This window comes from Cervus elaphus, chromosome 1 (genome assembly GCF_910594005.1).
Source record: "Cervus elaphus chromosome 1, mCerEla1.1, whole genome shotgun sequence".
In the NCBI taxonomy this organism is placed as follows: domain Eukaryota; kingdom Metazoa; phylum Chordata; class Mammalia; order Artiodactyla; family Cervidae; genus Cervus; species Cervus elaphus.
Genome location: NC_057815.1, coordinates 41660127 through 41679531, shown reverse-complemented (window position 1 = coordinate 41679531; position 19405 = coordinate 41660127). Strand labels below are relative to the sequence as shown.

Sequence of the window (19405 nt, the reverse complement as noted above, 5' to 3'; positions counted from 1 at the left end):
TATAAGTAGTCCAGGCTGGGATACAGATGAGAGTGTTACTGGCATAGAGATGGCAGTATGAGCCCTAAATAAGAAAGAAATAACCTGGAACAGCAGTTTGAGAGAGTCCACAGTCCCCAAAACCCTTTGAGGGCCTGGTCTATAAAGCAAAATTAATTTCATGATAACATTAAATTTATTTGCCTTTTTCACTCTCACTCTTTCATGAGTCTACAGTGGAGTTTTCCTGATGCTACATAGCATGTAATGATATCATCACTCTAGTGGTTAGTGGAGTATGTGTTTCTGTAGTCTAATGTTTTCTAACATTTTCTAAGGTACTAGGCTTAGGGTATAATTCAAGTTTTTTCCTTCATAGTACTTCTGTTTAGGCTCTTATAATTATCTCCAGTTATATATGATATAACCTCATTATTATCCAATAAATCATTACTGTAAAATTTAAAAGTTCTCCACACACCAGGTAGGAACAAGTACTTTTTGTTATTTTGCTTTGCAATAATACTTTTTAAATTTGGGGGAAACTCTCCTTAATTTTTCAGTTCAGTTTAGTTTATTTGTTCAGTTGTGTCCGACTCTTTGCAACCCCAAGGACTGCAGCACGCCAGGCTTCCCTCTCCATCTCCAGGAGCCTGCTCAAACTCATATCCAACGAGTCAGTGATGCCATCCAACCATCTCATCCTCTGTCATCCCCTTCACCTCCTGTCTTCAATCTTTCCCAGCATCAGAGTCTTTTCTAACGAGCCAGTTCTTCACATCAGATGGCCAAAGTATTGGAGCTTCAGCGTCAGCATCAGTCCTTCCAATGAATATTCAGGATTGATTTCCTTTAGGATAGACTGGTTGGATCTCCTTGCAGTCCATGGGACTCTCGAGAGTCTTCTCCAACACCACAGTTTCAAAAGCATCAATTCATCAGTGCTCAGCTTTCTTTATGGTCCAACTCTCACATCCATACGTGACTACTGGAAAAACCATAGCTTTGACTATACGGACCTTTATTGGCAAAGTAATGTCTTTGCTTTTTAATATGCCATCTAGGTTTGTCACAGCTTTTCTTCCAAGAAGCAAGCATCTTTTAATTTCGTGGCTGCAGTCACCATCTGCAGGGATTTTGGAGCCCCCAAAAATAAATTCTGTCACTGTTTCCATTGTTTCTCCATGTATTTGTCATGAAGTGACAGGACCGGATGCCACGATCTTAGCTTTTTGATTGTTGAGTTTTAAGCCAGCTTTTTCACCCTCCTCTTTCACTTTCATCAAGAGGCTCTTTAGTTCCTCTTTGCTTTCTGCCATAAGTGCGTGAAAGTCGCTCAGTCGTGTCTGACTCTTTGCAACCCCAGGGACTGTATAGTCCATGGAATTCTCCAGGCCAGAATAATGGAGTGGGTGGCCTTTACCTTTTCCAGGGGATCTTCCCAACCCAGGGATCAAACCCAGGTCTCCCACATTGCAGGCGCACTCTTTACCAGCTGAGCCATAAGGGAAGCCCAAGAATTCTGGAGTGGGTAGACTATCCCTTCTCCAGCAGATATCTTGACCCAGGAATTGAACCAGGGTCTCCTGCATTGCAGGCGGATTCTTTACCAACTGAGCTATCAGGGAAGCTCTTCTGACATAAGGGTGGCAGAAATTTTTAAATTATATCTAATGTGTATTATTTTAGAGTTTATTTTTTCTAAAATAAAAGAAAATTTATTCATAATTTTTCATTTATATTTAAGAATGAATCATTGACTCTGGAATTCCCTGGCAATCCAGTGATTAGGACTCTGCACTTTGACTGCTGAGGGCATGGCTTCAATCCCTGGTTGGGAAACTAAGATTCTGCAAGCTGCCTGGTGTAGCCGAAAAATTAAAAAAGAAAAAAAAAATCATGGACTCAAAACAGGGAGATTAGAAGACTTACTTTCTCAACCCACAGCTGCAATACATACATTTAAAGATTGCTAAAATAGATGTAACTGGCCTAGAGTTTCTGACTCATGGAAAGGAAGAATCTACTCCAAAAAAAACTGGGCAAAATTATATATAAGAAACCACAGCATGACAAGAGCCATTTTTCTTTCTCTTGACTTTATAGATGTTAATAATTTAGCTAACTGTATCTTAAGCAACAGAACATTTTCTAATTATATTATGCCAGTTAAGTTACAGTGACATTTTGAGATCATTCGGAATTTAAAGTAGTTGAATATTTTAAATGCAGATGTGATGAATCTTTACAATTCTTAAAGATTGTTAACACCTTTCAATCTAGAAATGAAAAAGTCATTGAACTACCTCAGGGTAAGTGACTGAACTTCCTTAACTGGAGAAGCACAACTTGGTACAGCTGACATTGCTACATGCCTGCTGAATGAAGTCAGTAAAATAAATCATGGCAATGCCTCTCTTTTAATGATATACTTTTAATTTACCAAATTAAAGATTCTGCTGCAAATCTAAGACTTGATTACTATCTCATCAGCGGAACTAGAATTTTACTTTACAGATGAATCCATAGACAAGATTAGACCTGCCATTTTGTTTATATTCATCTAGCACTGGCACCAGTTAATCACTGACAATGATGTCGTGTATGAATTCTTAGTAACAAACACAAGTGATGCTGACATAATCCAAGATGAATATAACTGTTTTGAATCTCGTGGTTTATCTTAGAACAACTGTGCGGACACTTACTCTGCACTTACTAGTATGAAAATTACAGTGGGTACAAACACTGGCACCATACACAAATGAAGTCATGGCATCACACTACACCTCTAGTCACTGTATTCTCTGCTGCCACACACGCAGTTGGGGGAGGGGCAGTTTTACTTCAGGATGCCTTGACAAAGCCATCAAAAGTAATAATTTTATTAAATCTCAACTCTTAAACACATATATTTTTAATATTCTGTTTATGAAATGCTACGTGCCAAAATACTACAGTTGTCTTGAGGAAAAGCATGCGTGAGCCTGTTTAAGTTGAATCAGCCTCTTTTTTCATGTAAAATAATTTTTACTTCAAAGAACAACTGACATGCTCTTGAAAGTGAAAAACTCTTGTTATTTCAAAGGAAACAACTGACAGTGTTTGTGGCCAACAATAACATTTGAGCTTTCAGGCAAAATTTAAAATTTTTGGAAAGTCTACATGGGCCACCGGGTTTCCATTACTTATTCTGATGACATCAAAAGAGACATAAACAAATGTGATTCTTTAAACACTGTATAATAAAATCTATTAATACTTGGAAGAGCTACATACCTTTGAACCAGTATTTTCCAAACTATCAATGTATTTTTCACCAATTCAACTGTAGGACCCACCTGGAACCCCAGAGTTGGTATAAAGATTATTTTCAGCTGAAGACATTTAAGGTTCAACAGATGCAGAAAAAAGCCTCCTCAGAGCTTTCTCTAGCTAACAGCAGCAACTTTTGGGAAATAAGGCTGTCATAAATTCCTCTTCAAGGCAGATCTACTCCCAGAAGAAAGAATGCAAATAAAATCTACCCAAATCCCTTCTCTGGTGGAATTTTATGGCCCTAAAGGAGATGGAAAAACCATTCATACCTATATATATTATCACAAATTTAGAAGTACCGCTTGTTCTCCTGAAAACCCATTTATCTTTCCCAAAGTCCAAAAGCTGTCCTTTCTCCCCACTTTTAGGAAGTCTTCTGTTTTCCCAGAAGCCCCAGATTCTAACCATTCCTTTGAGCTAGTCATCACTGAGTTCTTCTACTGTATGCATGTTGCATGTATAAACTGGGTTTTTTCCTCCTGTCACTCTTTTGTCAGTTTAATTCACAGTCCTCAGAAACTGAACCTACTAGAGTAGAAGGAAAAGGTTTTCCTCCCCAAGTCAAAATAGATAAAGATCCTTCAAAGTGCAAGTAAAGACAGTGAATTTTAATGTAACTGTACAAAATCACTGACGTGCTTTCAGATTCCACAATGCAACGAAACTGTAAGAAACTATCAGGTGTCAAGCTATGGAGCACTATCAAAGAATAGCCACAATTATCTAAAAGGGCTATTTGGGACTTTCCTGGTGGTCCACTGGTTAAGACTCTGCACTCTGGTAATAAAAAAAAAAAAAAAAAAAGACTCTGCACTCTGGTCCAGGTTTGATTCTGGTCAGGGAACTAGATCCAACATAATACCACAACTAAAAAAAAAAAAAAAAAAGATCCTGCATGCATCAACTAAAAAGAAAAATACCACATGCTGCAATAAAGATCCCACGTGCTATCTAGTGCAAACAAACAAATAAATAAAAATAAACATTAAAAAGACTATTACAATATCCCTTGCTTTTCCAACTGCACACCTGTGTATCACCAGACTTTCTTCCTAGACTTTAACCAAAACAACATATTGCAATAGAGAAGTAGATAGGATTAAAGAGGCTTACAAAAATATAAACAATGTCATTCTTCTAACTAAAGGGTTAGGCATAGATTTCTTGGAACATAAAACATAGGAACCACAAAAGAAAAAAAAAGGTAACCTGGACTTCATCAAAATTTAAACTTTTGGAAATAAAAGGAATCCAAACTGGAAAGGAAAGAGGTAAAACTGTCACTGTTGGCTGATAACATGACACTATACACAGAAAAGGCTTCCCTGGTGGCTCAGATGGTAAAGCATTTGCCTGCAATGCAGGAGACCCGGGTTCGATCCCTGGGTTGGGAAGACCCCCCTGGAGAAGGAAATGGCAACCCAATCCAGTACCCTTGCCTGGAAAATCCCATGGACAGAGGAGCCTGGTAGGCTACAGTCCATTGGGTCACAAAGAGTCAGACACAACTGAACGACTTCACTCACTCACTCATACACAGAAAATCCTAAGGACACCACCAAAAAACTACTAGAGCTCATCAATGAATTTGGTAAAGTTGCAGGATACAAACTTAATATATAGAAATCTGTTGCATTTCTATACACTAACAAGGAACTATCAGAAAGAGAAATTAAGGAAACAATCCCATTTATTACCATTAAATCAAAAAGCTAAAATACTGAGGAATAGGCCTACCTGCGGAGGGAAAAGACCTGTACTCTGAAAACGATAAGACACTGATGAAAGAAACTGAAGACAACACAGATGGAAAGATATACCGTGTTCTTGGACTGGAAGAATCAGTATTGTTAAAAATGACCATGATATCCAAGGCAATCTATAGATTCAATGTAATCTCTATCAAAATACCTAAAGGCATTTTTCACAGAACTAGGACAAAAATTTTTAAATTTGTACAGAAACTCAAAAGACATCAAATAGCCAAAACAATTTTGAGAAAGAAGGTTAGAGCTGGAGGAATCACACTACCTGACCTCAGATTATACTGCAAAGCTACAGTAATTAAAATATTAAGGCACTGGCACAAAAACAGACACCTACATCAGTGGAATAGGATAGAGAGCCCAGAAATAAACTCAGGTACCTATGGCCAATTAATCAAAAAAGAAGGTAAGAATATACAATGAAGAAGACAGTCTCTTCAATAAGTGGTGCTGGGAAAACTGGAGAGCTACATGTAAAAGAATGAAATAAGAACTTTCTCTAACACGATATACACAAAAATCAACCCAAAATGGATTAGAGACCTAAATGTAAGACTGGATACTATAAAACTCCTGGAGGAAAACATAGGCAGAACACTGTATGACATAAATTGTAGCAATACTTCTCTGGATCCATGTACTAAGTAAAGGAAATAAAAGTAGAAATAAACAAATGGGACCTAATTAAATTTCAAAGCTTCTGCACAGCAAAGGAAAGCACCAACAAAATGAAGAGATATCTACTGAATGGAGAAAATATCTGCAAATGATATAACTGGTAAAGGATTAATATATCCAACACACATAAACAGCTCATACAACTCAACATCAAAACAAACTGATTAAAAGATGGTCAAAAGAATAGACAATTTTCCTAAAAGAAAATGCAATATGGCCAACAGGCACATGAAAAGATGTTCAACATTGTTAATCATAAGAGAAATGCAAATGAAAACCACAATGAGATATTACTTCACACCTGTGAGAATGGCTATCATCGAAAAGAACACAAATAATGGGATGTGAAGAAAAGGGAACTCTCATACACTGTTAGTGGGAATGTAAATTGGTGCGGCCACTGTGGAAAACAGTATAGAAATTTCTCAAAAAACTAGAAACACAACGATCATATGGTCCAACAATTCCGCTTCTGTGTATATAACCAAAAAAAACCAACAAAAAAACACAAAACCAAATAACCCCACAAATTCAAAAAGATATGTGCACCTCAATGTTCAAGGCAGCATTATTTACAACTGCCAAGATATGGAAGCAACCTAAGTGTCCAATGACAGATGAATGGATAGAGAAGATGTGGTGTATATACACAATGAATATATTCAGCCGTAAAGAACAAAGAGATTTTGCCATTTGAAGCAACATGTATGGGCCTGGAGGGTACTATGCTAAGTGAAGGGTACTATGCTAAGTGAAGTCAGATAGAGACAGACAAATACGGTACAATATGTGGAATCTAAAAACTACAACAAACTAATGAATATAACAAAGTTAGAAGACTCACAGATATAGGGAACAAACTAGTGATTACCAGTGGGGGATAGCAATACAAGGGTGGGGAAGTGAGAGGTACCAACTACTGAGTGTAAGATAAGCTAGGAGGATGTATTAAACAACACAAGGAATATAGACAATATTTTGTAGTAACTGTAAATGAAGGAAAATTATATAAAAATAATTATTTTTTTAAATTAAACTTTTGCATTTCAAAAGATACTGTTACAAAACGCAAAGGCAAGTTATATACTGGGAGAAAATATTTGCAAAACACAGATAAAAGGACTTGCACTAAGAATACTCAATAAGAAAACATGTCTTTTGGGTTTTTTATAGAAAACATGTTTTTAAATGGGTAAAATATTCAAAGACTTCTTCTCCAAAAAAGAACAACAAATGGCAGATACAGACATGAAAAGATGTTCATATCAATAGTCATTAGGAAAATGCAAAATAAAACCACAACAAGATACTATTAAACACTTATCAGAATGGCTAGAACTAAAAAGACTGATAACACCAAGTACTGGTGAGGATACGGAGTAACTAGAACACTTATGCGTTGCTTGTGGGCATGCAAAACAGTAAAGCAACTTTGGAAAACCATTTGCCAGTTTCTTATACAGTCAAGCCAACATACGGTCCAAGCAATCCCACTCCTAACTATTTACTCAAGAGAAAACAAGTTCACATAAAGACTTGCACTTGTTCTGTATTTCTGTGTCTCTTTTTCTGTTTTGCATATAGGGTTATCGTTACCATCTTTCTAAATTCCATATATATGTGTTAGTATGCTGTAATGTTCTTTATCTTTCTGGCTTACTTCACTCTGTATAAGGGGCTCCAGTTTCATCCATCTCATTAGGACTGATTCAAATGAATTGTTTTTAACGGCTGAGTAATATTCCATGGTGTATATGTACCACAGCTTCCTTATCCATTCATCTGCTGATGGGCATCTAGGTTGCTTCCATGTCCTGGCTATTATAAACAGTGCTGCGATGAACATTGGGGTGCACGTCTCTTTCAGATCTGGTTTCCTCAGTGTGTATGCCCAGAAGTGGGATTGCTGGGTCATATGGCAGTTCTATTTCCAGTTTTTTAAGAAATCTCCACACTGTTTTCCATAGCGGCTGTACTAGTTTGCATTCCCACCAACAGTGTAAGAGGGTTCCCTTTTCTCCACACCCTCTCCAGCATTTATTGCTTGTAGACTTTTGGATAGCAGCCATCCTGACTGGCGTGTAATGGTGCTCGGGCCTGGTGCACTGGGAAGACCCAGAGGAATCGGGTGGAGAGGGAGGTGGTAGGGGGGATCGGGATGGGGAATACGTGTAAATCTATGGCTGATTCATATCAATGTATGACAAAACCCACTGAAATGTTGTGAAGTAATTAGCCTCCAACTAATAAAAAAATAAATAAATTAATTAATTAAAAAAATAAAAAATAAATAAAATAAAAAAATAAAACCCTTTCCTGTGCTAAAAAAAAAAAAAGGCTTGCACTTGAATATTCAGAGCAGCTTTTTTTTCAACTTTTTTTTTGGCCACACTATATGGCATGCAGGATCTTAGTTCCCCAACCAGAGATCAAACTTGTGCCTCCTGCAGTGAAAACATGGAGTCATAATCACTGGGCCATGAGTTTTATCTATAATAGACAAAAAATGGATATAACCCAAATGTCCATCAACTAGTAAATAAATAAACTTAGTATATAATCTTAGTATATAAGTAAATACTATTCAGCAATAAAAAGGAATTAAACTACTGATATATGCAACAACATGAATAAATTACAAAAGCTTTTATCCTCAGTAAGAGACAGAAAAGGCTATATATTCTATGACTCTATTTACATGAAGTTCTAGAAAAGGCAAACTACACTGAGAGAAGCAGACCAGTGACTGCCAGTGCCTTGGGGTAGTGGGGGCAAATGATTCCCAAGAGGTATGAAGGAACTTTCTGGAGTGATGGAAATATGTTATACCATGATTGTGGTGGTAGTTATATGACAGCATACATTCTTCAAAATTCATCATTTAAAACTGGTGAATTTTATTGTACTGCATGGTATCTGCGTTCAGCAGTTAATTCTTGCTGGGTGTTCAAAGAACAGTGCCTGGCATTGTTTTTCTTGGCTTTGTGCATGTTAGGCCAGTATTTTTACTGACACAGTATCCCTGAAGTTTCTCATACTGTTCAATTTGACATAATCTTCAATAGGAACTAATACTTCTGTTTCTCTAGGGTCTCTAAAACTCAGAACCAGGCAGACCCATCTCCTCTGACCCTAAACATGGTCCTAATGTAATAGTTTGAGAAAACTGGATTCCAAAGATTACTGGTGGGGAATTTTAAGATTTTTTTTTTTTCTTTATGAGGACCACTTTTTAAAGTCTTTATTGAATTTGCTACAATATTGCTTCCGTTTATAGTTTTTGCTTGTTTTGGCTGAGAGGCATGTGGGATCTTAGCTCACCAACAAGGAATCAAACTTGTACCCCCTGCATTGGAAAGTGAAGTCTTAACCACTGGACCACCAGGGAAGTCCCCAGTGGGAATTTTTGAAGTATGTTCATATTTCACTGGAGATCAAAGAAATCCAATTAAAAGAATTGTGGCAAGACTGCTTGACATGATAACTGCGGATTGAGCAAAATTCTTTTTGAAAGGACCACCTTGAAGATTATGTTCCAGACACTGGAGGAACTAAGGTGACTGGCAGTGGCTGGAAACAGAAAATGTGAAATTTCTTAAAAACGTACTGACTTACATAATTTTGCCTATGTTACACATAAAGAAAACCCTTTACAATTTGTAGGGGGAAAAAGGGTTAATTTTATAGAAACTATATCTCCTTAAAACTGTATTTAAAACAAAAATTAACAGCCTCCACCCTCAAGGCCACTATCCTAAATCTGCTCTACTTGCTTTATTCATCGTCTCTGCCATCTCAGCCACCTCATTGTCACTACTCCTCTTCTCCCTCTAACAACCAACAAATCTCACCAACCCTACCTCAGAACACCCCTGCTTTCTCTTTTTCTTCCACTGAGATCAGGCCCTCATTTTATCTTTTCAAAACTCTGTCTTCCTGACATAAATTTATCTTCACTTTAGCACATCTAACTTAATGAAGCCACAACTGTCCCTCTAAAAATTAAATCTGTAGAGCTTCCACTTCCAGTAAGAGTAGTTGTTGTTTTGTTGTTCAGTCGCTAAGTTGTGTCCCACTCTTTGTGACCCCATGGACTGCAGCACACCAGGCTTCCCTGTCCTTCACCATCTCCTAGAATTTGATCAAACCCATGTCCACTGAGTCGGTGATGCCATCCAGCCATCTCATCCTCTGTTGTCTCTTTTCTTCTCGCCCTCAATCGTTCCCAGCAACAGGGTCTTCCCCAATGAGCTGACTCTGCACACCAGGTGGCCGAAGTATTGGAACTTGAGCTTCAGCATCAGTCCTTCCAATGAATATTCAGGATTGATTTCCTTTAGGACTGACTGGTTGGATCTCCTTGCAGTCCAGGGGACTTTCAAGAGTCTTCTCCAACACCACATTTCAAAAGCATCAATTCTTTAGCCCTCAGCCTTCTTTACGGTCCAACTCTCACATCCATACACAACTACCGGAAAAACCATAGCTTTGGCTAGACAGACCTTTTTTGGCAGTGACGTGTCTGCTTTGTAATATGCTATCTAGCTTTGTCATAGCTTTCCTTCCAAGTAGCAAGTGTCTTTTAATTTCCTGGCTGCAGTTACCATCCGCAGTGATTCTGGAGCCCAAGAAAATAAAATCTGTCACAGTTTTTACTTTTTTCCCATCTATTTGTCATGAAGTGATGGGACCAGATGCCATGATCTTAGTTTTTTGAATGTTGAGTTTTAAGCCAGCTTTTTGACTCTCCTCCTTCTCCCTCAACAAGAGGTTCTTTAATTCCTCTTCATTTTCTGTCACCAGAGTGGTATTATATGCATATCTGAGATTATTGATACTTCTCCCAGCAATCTTGATTCCAGCCTGGGATTCATTCAGCCTGTCAGAGTTGCTCCTAATAGACCAACAATTTCTGCAGGTAAAAAACTATAAGTTCTACACAAAATGTAAAACAGCACCTATCTAAAGATACTAAAGAACAAACAAAAGCCAGGAGAAGACCTGACAACTGGAGGAAGTGAACATCACTGTTTTTTTCTGTTTTTTATGGCTAGTCATCATTCATCTAAAGACAAACCCCAGATAGCTCTGTGCTGACAACTAAAACTGAGATAGAAATTTTGAAGCCTTACCAGTTCAAGAACATAAAGGATAAAACTGGGAGCTACCATAACAGCTGGAAAGTGAAGGAGAAATCCCCAAAAGATAAAAGTCATGGACAGGGAGGCCCCAATTCTGCATATAAATCGATTTAATCTCTGGATGATCCCTGAACCACCCATGCACAGAGGGGACTCCAAGGAACTCAACTACAGATACATGAACTGAACAGAGACCACAGTTGCTGCCTACCAAGCAGGTATGTATGATGTTTAAGCCTAGGAAATAGCCTGATGAAAGAAATTTTTAAAAAAGAAACAAACCACAAGATTCTATGGAAGAATACAACAGAATTGAGAGTTTCTGCAACATATTATTCACATACTCAGGACTCAACCCTCAATTACCAATATATAAAGAAATGGGAAACATGATCCATACTCAAAAGTAGGGTCTGCAAACTGTGGTCTGTAGATCATATTCTGGCTGCTACCTGGTTTTGCAAATAAAGTTATAATGGAACACAGCCATACTCATTTTATTTACATATTGTCTATGGCTGTTTTCATGCTACAACAGCAGAGTTGAATAGTTGTGACAGAGACTGTGTAGTCTGCAAAACCTCACATATTTACTATATGCTTGCCAATCCCTTCCCTCCACCCTGATCTATTGACAACCAGTGATCTGCTTTCTCTCACTGTAGTTTTGTCTGCTCTAGAACTTCACAAAAACAGAATCATACAGTGCATACCTCTTGTGTCTAGTTTCTTATTTAGCATAATACTTTGATTCTGACTTCTGGTCAAGAAAACAAGCAATCAATGGAAAGGACTCCAAGGAGACCAAGATGCAAGAATTAGCCGGCAAAGTTTTAAAGCACTTATTTTAACTATGCAGAAAAACATAAAAAAAATATGCTCACAAGGAGTGAATAGATAAGAACAGTTTTGTAGAGAAAGAGAAACCATAAAAAAAAAAAAAAACTAAATGGAAATGAAAGAACTGAAAAACACAATATTGGAAATATAAAATTCAATGTATGGGCTTAACAGCAGACTGGAAACTGGAAATGATATAATAAAAAGTAGGATTTCTCAGGCACTCCAGTGGTTAAGACTCAGCAATTCCAATGCAGGGGGCACAGGTTTGATTCCTGGTCAAGGGACTAAGATCCCACATGCTGTGTGGCATGGCCAAAAAAGTAAACTTGAAGATACACAAATGGAAATTATCCAATATGATGAACAGTAAAAAAGAACTAGAAAGAAATAAAAGAGCCTCCATAAGCTACAGGACAATACCAAAAGTTCTAACATATGTGAAAGTGGAGTCCCAGAAGCAAAGGAAGGAATGAGGCAGGAAAAATATTTGAAAATTATGTCAAAATTTCAGAAATATGGTGAAATACATAACTTTATAGAATAAGCAGCTGAGAAAACTTGAAACAGGAATAAAAGGAAGAAAGCTATACCTGGGAAAATCAAAGTCAAGCTGTTGAAAACCAAAGATAAAATACTGAAAGAAACCACAGGAAAAAAATGACCTAATACACAGAAGAAACAAAACAACCGTTACTGAGTTCTCATCGGAAATATTAGAAGAGGGTGGATGAATTGAGAGAGCAGCATTTGAACATACACGTTACCATACGTAAGACTGACAGCCAGTGGAAAGCTGCTGCACAGCACCAAGAGCTTAAGCTGTGCTCTGTGACAACCCAGGAGGGTGGGCTGGGGAGGGCGGCGGGACACGTGCATGCTCACGGCTGATTCACACTGTTCTACGGCGGAAACCAACACAACACTGCAAAGCAACTATCCTCCAATTAAAAATTTTAAAAAAATTATAGGAGACAGTTACTATTAAAACAACATTTTCAACTGAATAAACAAATTGCTAGATACTCACACAATGGACTATATTCAGTATTAAAAAGAAATGAACACCTATATCTATTTTTAAAATTGATTTAATAATTAATAACCTTCTAAAACAGAAAATACCAGGCCTAGATGGGTTCACTGGTGAATTCTACTACATATTTAAAGAAAAAATTAAACCAATTCTCTGCAATCTTACCCTAATACCAATACCAGACAAAAATAATAGAAGAGAAAAAACTACAGATCAACATCTCTCCTGAACAGAAACACAAAAGTCCTCAACAAAATACTAGTAAATCAAATACAAAAAAAAGTATAAGAAGGATTTTGACCAGGTGGGATTTATCTCAGGTATGCAAGCCTAGTTCAACATTTAAAAAATCAACTAAAAGTATCCATAATATCAAAAGACTAAAAAAAGAAGAATCAAATGATCATGTCAATATATGTAGAAAAAGCATTTGACAAAATCCAGCACCCATTAATGATAAAAACTCAGTAAACTAGGAATAGGGAGAACTCTCAACTTGGCAAAGATTATCTACAAACAATCTACAGTTAACATCATACTCAAGAGTGAGAAACTGGAAGCTTTTCCAAGATCAGGTACAAGCTAAAGATGTCCCCTCACACCATCTCTTTTCAATATCATACTAGAAGTTCTCGCTAATAAAGCAAGGAAAGGAAACCAAAAGTATACAAATTGGAAAGTAAGACATAAAACTGTGTTTGCACATGACGTGATCGTCTATGTAGAAAATTAGAAAGAATAGACAAAAAAACCTTTGAACTAAAAAAAAAAAAAAAAAAAAAAAAAAACCTTTGAACTAATAGGTGGTTAAAGCAAAGTTGCAGGACATGAAGTTAATATACAAAAGTCAGTTGCTTTTCTAAAACGATGAGAGTAGCCCTCATTTGGCGCAACTATAGAAAGATCATGCATAGTAACAAAGACCCAGCACAGGCAAAAAAAAGTCAGTTCTTCCCAAGTTGATCTATAGTCAGTGTAATCCCAATCAATTCCCAGCAAGTTATTGTATGGATATCAACAAATTGATTCTAAAGTTTATAAGAAGAGGCAAAAGACCACAATATTGAAGGAGAAGGACAAAATTGGGAGACTGATGCTACTTGACTTCCGGACGTACGATAAAGCTATAGCATCAAGACAGTGTGGTATTCCTAAGAGATAAATGGAACAGATCAGAGGGCCTAGAACTCCATAAATAGCCAAATGATCTTTAACAAAGGAGTGATGACAATAAAATGGAGCAAAGAGTCTCTTCAACAAATAGTTAGATGTGGATACGTTAAGTGGCTTCAGTTCTGTCCAACTCTTTGTGATGCTATGGACTGTAGCCCGCCAGGCTCCCCTGTCCATGGGATTCTCCAGGCCAGAACACTGGAGTGGGTTGCCATACCCTCCTGCAGGGGATCTTCCTGACCCAGGGATCGAACCTGCATCTCTTATGTCTCCTGCACTGTTAGGCAGGTTCTTTACCACTGGAGCCATCTGGGAAGCCTGTTAGAAGAGGACATCAACATGCAAAAAAATGGATCTAAACACAGACCTTACACCTTTCACAAAGATTAACAGAAGTTGGATCATGGACCTAAACATAAAACACAAAATTGTAAAACTCCTAGAAGATAACATCAGAGAAAACTAAATGAATTTGATGTAACACCAAAGACGTCCATGACCCATGAAATACCTGATAAATAAGACTTCATTAAAATTAAAAACTTCTGCAAAAGACAGTATCAAGAATAATAGAAGACAAGGCACAGACTGAGAGAAAATATTCGTAAAAGACACATCTGACAAAGGAATGTCATCCAAAAAATACAAAGAGCTCTTAAAATTCAACAATAAAACAAACAATAGGCGAGTTCCCTGCTGGTCAAGAGTTGGGACTCCAGGCTTTCACTGTTGTGGCCTAGGTTTAATCCCTGGTTGGGGAACTTAGATCCTACAGGCCATGTGGCACAGCCAAAAATATAAGAATACAATTAAATTAAAAATATAATCTCTCAGTTAAAAAAAATAAGATTTACAAAAAGGGGCCAAAGACTTTGACAGCTCACCAAAAAAGATATACTGATAGCAAATGAAAATGTGAAAAGATGCTCCACATCACTTGTCATCCGGAAAATGCAAATTAAAATACCAATGAGATACCACTATATACCAAGTAGAATGGGCAAAATCTAGAACACTGACAACAACAACTGCTGGCAAGGATGTGGAGCAACAGGAACTCTCATTCGTTTCTGCTGGGAAAGCAAAGTGGTACAGCCACTTTGGAAGACAATTTGGCAGTTTCTTTTAAACTAATCTTATTCGTACCATACAATCCAGCCATCGCACTTCTTGGTATCTACCTAAAGGAGCTGAAAACTTATGTCCATACAAAAACTTGCACATGGATATCTATAGCACCTTTATTCATAACTGCCAAAACTTGGAAGCACCCAAGTTATCCCAAAGTAGATGAATAAAGAAAAAACTACCGTACATTCAAACAATGGAATATTCTTTGATGCTAAAGAGAAATGAGCTATCAAACCATGAAAAGACATACTTTCAAATGCATATTACAAAGTGAAAGAAGCCAATCTGAAAGGCTACATATTGTATGAGTCAACTATATAGCATTCTGGAAAAGGCAAAAGTACAGAGACAATAAAAAAATCAGTGGGGGAGTGTGGGATGAACCGGTAGAGCACAGAGGATGGGCAGTGAAAAATACTCTGTATAATGATGGATATGTCATTATACATTTATCCAAATCATAGGGTGTATAATACCAAGAGTGAACCCTAAGGTAAACTATGGACTTTGGGTGATTATGACGTGTCACTGCAGGTTCACCTTTGGTAAAAAATGTGCCACTCTAGTGAGTGACACTGATAAAGGGAAGGTTGTGCGTGTGTGAGGGCAGGGGGCATATGCCCTCTTTACTTCCTTCTCAATTTCATTGTAAACTTCAAACTATAATTTAAAAAAAATAAAGTCTTTTTTTAAAAAAAGTAATGAACTATTAATATAGTTCACAGTCATCACAACATCATAGATGAATCTCAAAAATGTGGTAAGTGACGAGACTTCTCTGGTGATCCAGTGGCTAAGACTCTGTGCTCCCAAAGCAGGGGGCCAGGGTTTGAACACTGGGCAGAGAACTAGATCCCATGTGCCACAAATAAGAGTTTGAATGCCACAACCAAAGATCCTGAGTACCACAACTGGGACCCAGTGCAGTCAAATAAATAATTTATGTCTAGAAAAGATAAGTATAATAACTAATAAGTTATAATAAGTAACAGTGAAGGAAAGTGTTCACCTGGGAATGGAGGGGAGGAAGCAGAGTGATTAAGAAGAAATACAGGGAATATTTCAGGGTAATGGTATGTGCTATACCTCGACTGTGTTAGTGTTAACATGTGTGATTAATCTGTCAAAACTCAACAAAATATAACTTAAAATAAGGGTATTTTATTATATGTAAATTATATGCAAAATTTTTTTAATTTAAAGAATAACTCTAAGTTTCAGCAATTAAGACTATGAAAATTTCCCAAATACTTTATTCAATAAAATTATAAATCTTTCTAATATGGCATAATCACCAGGCACATAATTTGTTTTTATGAAGCATTTTGACAGTGAATTAAATAGATGTGTATTCAGGGTGAAAAAGGCCAAATTAAAACAGAATTCTACAGAATAGTCAATGAATTAATATTTAATTTACACAGTAAAGACTGGACCCAAATCTAATCATATCACTAGCTGTATTAAATACAAATACTAAAAGCCTCTAAAAGGAACCTTGTCAGAATAGATTGAAAAAAAAAAACCCAATTATATGTTGATAGGTTGAAGGTAAAATATGGAAAAATATATACTATGTAAAGAGTAAGCATATCTAACTGCAATATTTATGTTAATATTACACAAAATAAACATTAAGATTATGACCAAGATAAAGACATTTTATAAAGATAAAATGTCAATGTCAATAATGAAGACAATTTATCAAGAACACATAATAATAATAATTGTATATGTATCTAACAACACAGCTTCAAAAGATAAGAACAAAAATTGACAGAGTTAAAAGGAAAAAGAGAAAAATTTATAATCACATAGATTTTAACACTGCCCCCTCAGCAAATGATATAACTAAATATTTTAAAATAAAAAAATAGAGAAACTTTATTCTATATAAATTATACCTAAAATTTCATTTTTTAAATTTAAAGGATAATTCTAAGTTTCAACAATTAAGACCATAAAAGTTTCAATGAACACAGACATAAAAAGCCTTTTCAAATATCAGTGAGTCAAATTCAGCAATACCTAAAAACAATAATATATCTTGCTCAATTTGGTTGCATGCCAAGAATGGAGAAATGGTTTAACATTTGAAAATAAATCAATGTAATTCACTATATTAACAGAATACAGGAGAAAAAATATTTGATAATTTTAATAGATACAGAAAAACCATCTGACAAAATTATGCATCTATTCATATTAAGAACTCTTAGAAAATCAGGTGTTTTTATAGAAACTGATAAGCTGCTTCATATATATATATACATATATATGCACCCACACATATACACACACACACACACACACATATATGTAAATGCAAACAACCTAAAATATCCAAAGTAATCTTGAACAAAAAGCAGATGATTTTGCATACTCTGACTTCATGACTTACTATAAGTCTATAATAATCACAGTGCTATGGTTTGACATTAAGATAGGCAAATATATCAATGCAATGGATTAGTACTGTACCCAGAATAAACCCACTATTTATATAAATGACTCATGGTGCCATTTGGTTTTTGGCAAAGGTGTCAAACAACGCAATGAAGAAAGGAATGTTTCCCAACAAACGGTACCAAAACAACTGGATATTAACATGCGGAAAAATTAACTTCAACCCCTACTCATCATCATACACAAAAATTAACTTGAGATGGATCACAGACATAAATATTAAAGCTAAAATGATAAAAATCCCATGAAAAAACAGAGGAGAACATCTTTGCTACTTCAGAGTAGGCAAAGGTTTTTTAGGACAGAAAATACAATAACTATAAATGAAAACTTAATAGATATCACCGAAATTAAATTTTCTGGCCACCAAAAGATGCAATTTTAAAATGAATAGATAAGTCAGAGTAGAAGAAAATTTTCACAGAACATGTAACTGACAAAAGACTTATATTCGGAATATATAACAAGCTTCTACTACACAGTTACAAAAAGCCAAAACCTCAACCTCTGGCCTGCAAAAAGGTAGTGATGGGGAACTATTTGACAGAACACTTTACAAAAACAGATAAATGAACAGCCAATAAGCACATGGAAAAAGTGGTCAACATCACTAGTCATTGCTGTTGTTGCTCTTTAGTCGCTTCAGTTGTGTCCGACTCTGTGCAACCCCATGGACTGTAGCCCGCCAGGCTCCTCGGTCCATGGGATTCTCCAGGCAAGAGTACTGGAGTGGGTTACCATGCCCTCCCTCCAGGAGATCTTTCCGACCCAGGGAATGAACCCAGGTCTCCTGCACTGCAGGCAGATTCTTTACCACTGACCCACCAGGGAACCCTAATGACTAATGGGAAACGCAAATTAAGCCACAATGAACTACTTATTGCACAGTCATCTGAATGGCAGGGATATGAAGCAACCAGAATTCTCAAACACTGTAATAGAGTATAAAATGTCATATAAACTTTGAAATATGTCTGGCCTTTTCTTAGAAAACTAAACATATACCTACTACCCTACAACCTGGTAATTCTATTCCAAGGAATATACCGAAGAAAAATAAAAATCATATGATCAAAGACTTGTACATGAATATTCATAGCAGCTTTATTCATAATTGTAAAAAATCTGGAAACTGCTACTTGCCATCAATAGGAGAAAGGATAAACCAGTATATTAACAACAGGAATACTACACAAGAATAAAAAAAGACAACATGAAAAATTCCAAAAGCACTATGCTAAATGAAAGAAGTCTTATACAAAAGAGTACAATGTTGTATGATTTCATTTATATGACATTCCAGAACATGCAAAATTAGTCTTTGAAGAAAAAATTCATAACAGTGGTTACCTTTGGGAGCATAAAGACAGGGAATGATAGAGAAGGTGCATGAGGAATTACCTGGTTTAATGACAGTATTCTCTATATCCTGATGGGATTTGAATTACACACGGATACACTGATTGTCAAAACTGACTGAATGGGGGCTTCCCTGGTGGCTCAGTCAGTGGTAAAGAATCTGCCTGCCAATGCAGGAGGTACAGGTTCAAATCCCTGATCCAGGAAGATCCCATATGCCTCAGAGCAACTAAGCCCATGAGCTACAACTATTCAGCCTGTGCTCTAGAGCCCAGGAGCCACAACCAGTGAGCCCACATGCCGTAACACTGAATCCCACGTGCCCCAGGGCCTGTGGTCTGCACAAGAGAAGCCACCGCAATGGGAAGCCTGCGGACCAAAACTAGAGAGTAGGCCCCACTCGCTACAACTAGAGAAAAGCCTGTGTGGAAGTGAAGATCCAGCAGAGCCAAAAATAAAATAATAATAAATAAAAAAATTTTTAAACTTACTGAATGGTGTACTTAATATTTATATAT

At 36.7% G+C, this 19405-nt stretch overlaps 1 protein-coding gene and 1 non-coding gene across 4 annotated transcripts in view; one reads left to right on the top strand and one right to left on the bottom strand.

Annotated features, from left to right (window-relative positions):
- Window positions 1–19405, bottom strand: part of RNF214 (ring finger protein 214) — a 47764-nt gene that overhangs the window by 10578 nt on the left and 17781 nt on the right. The window lies entirely within an intron of this gene.
- LOC122703730 lies at window positions 8643–8760 on the top strand. Its single transcript, XR_006343581.1, has one exon. It is a non-coding gene; the product is annotated as a small nucleolar RNA SNORA8 (small nucleolar RNA).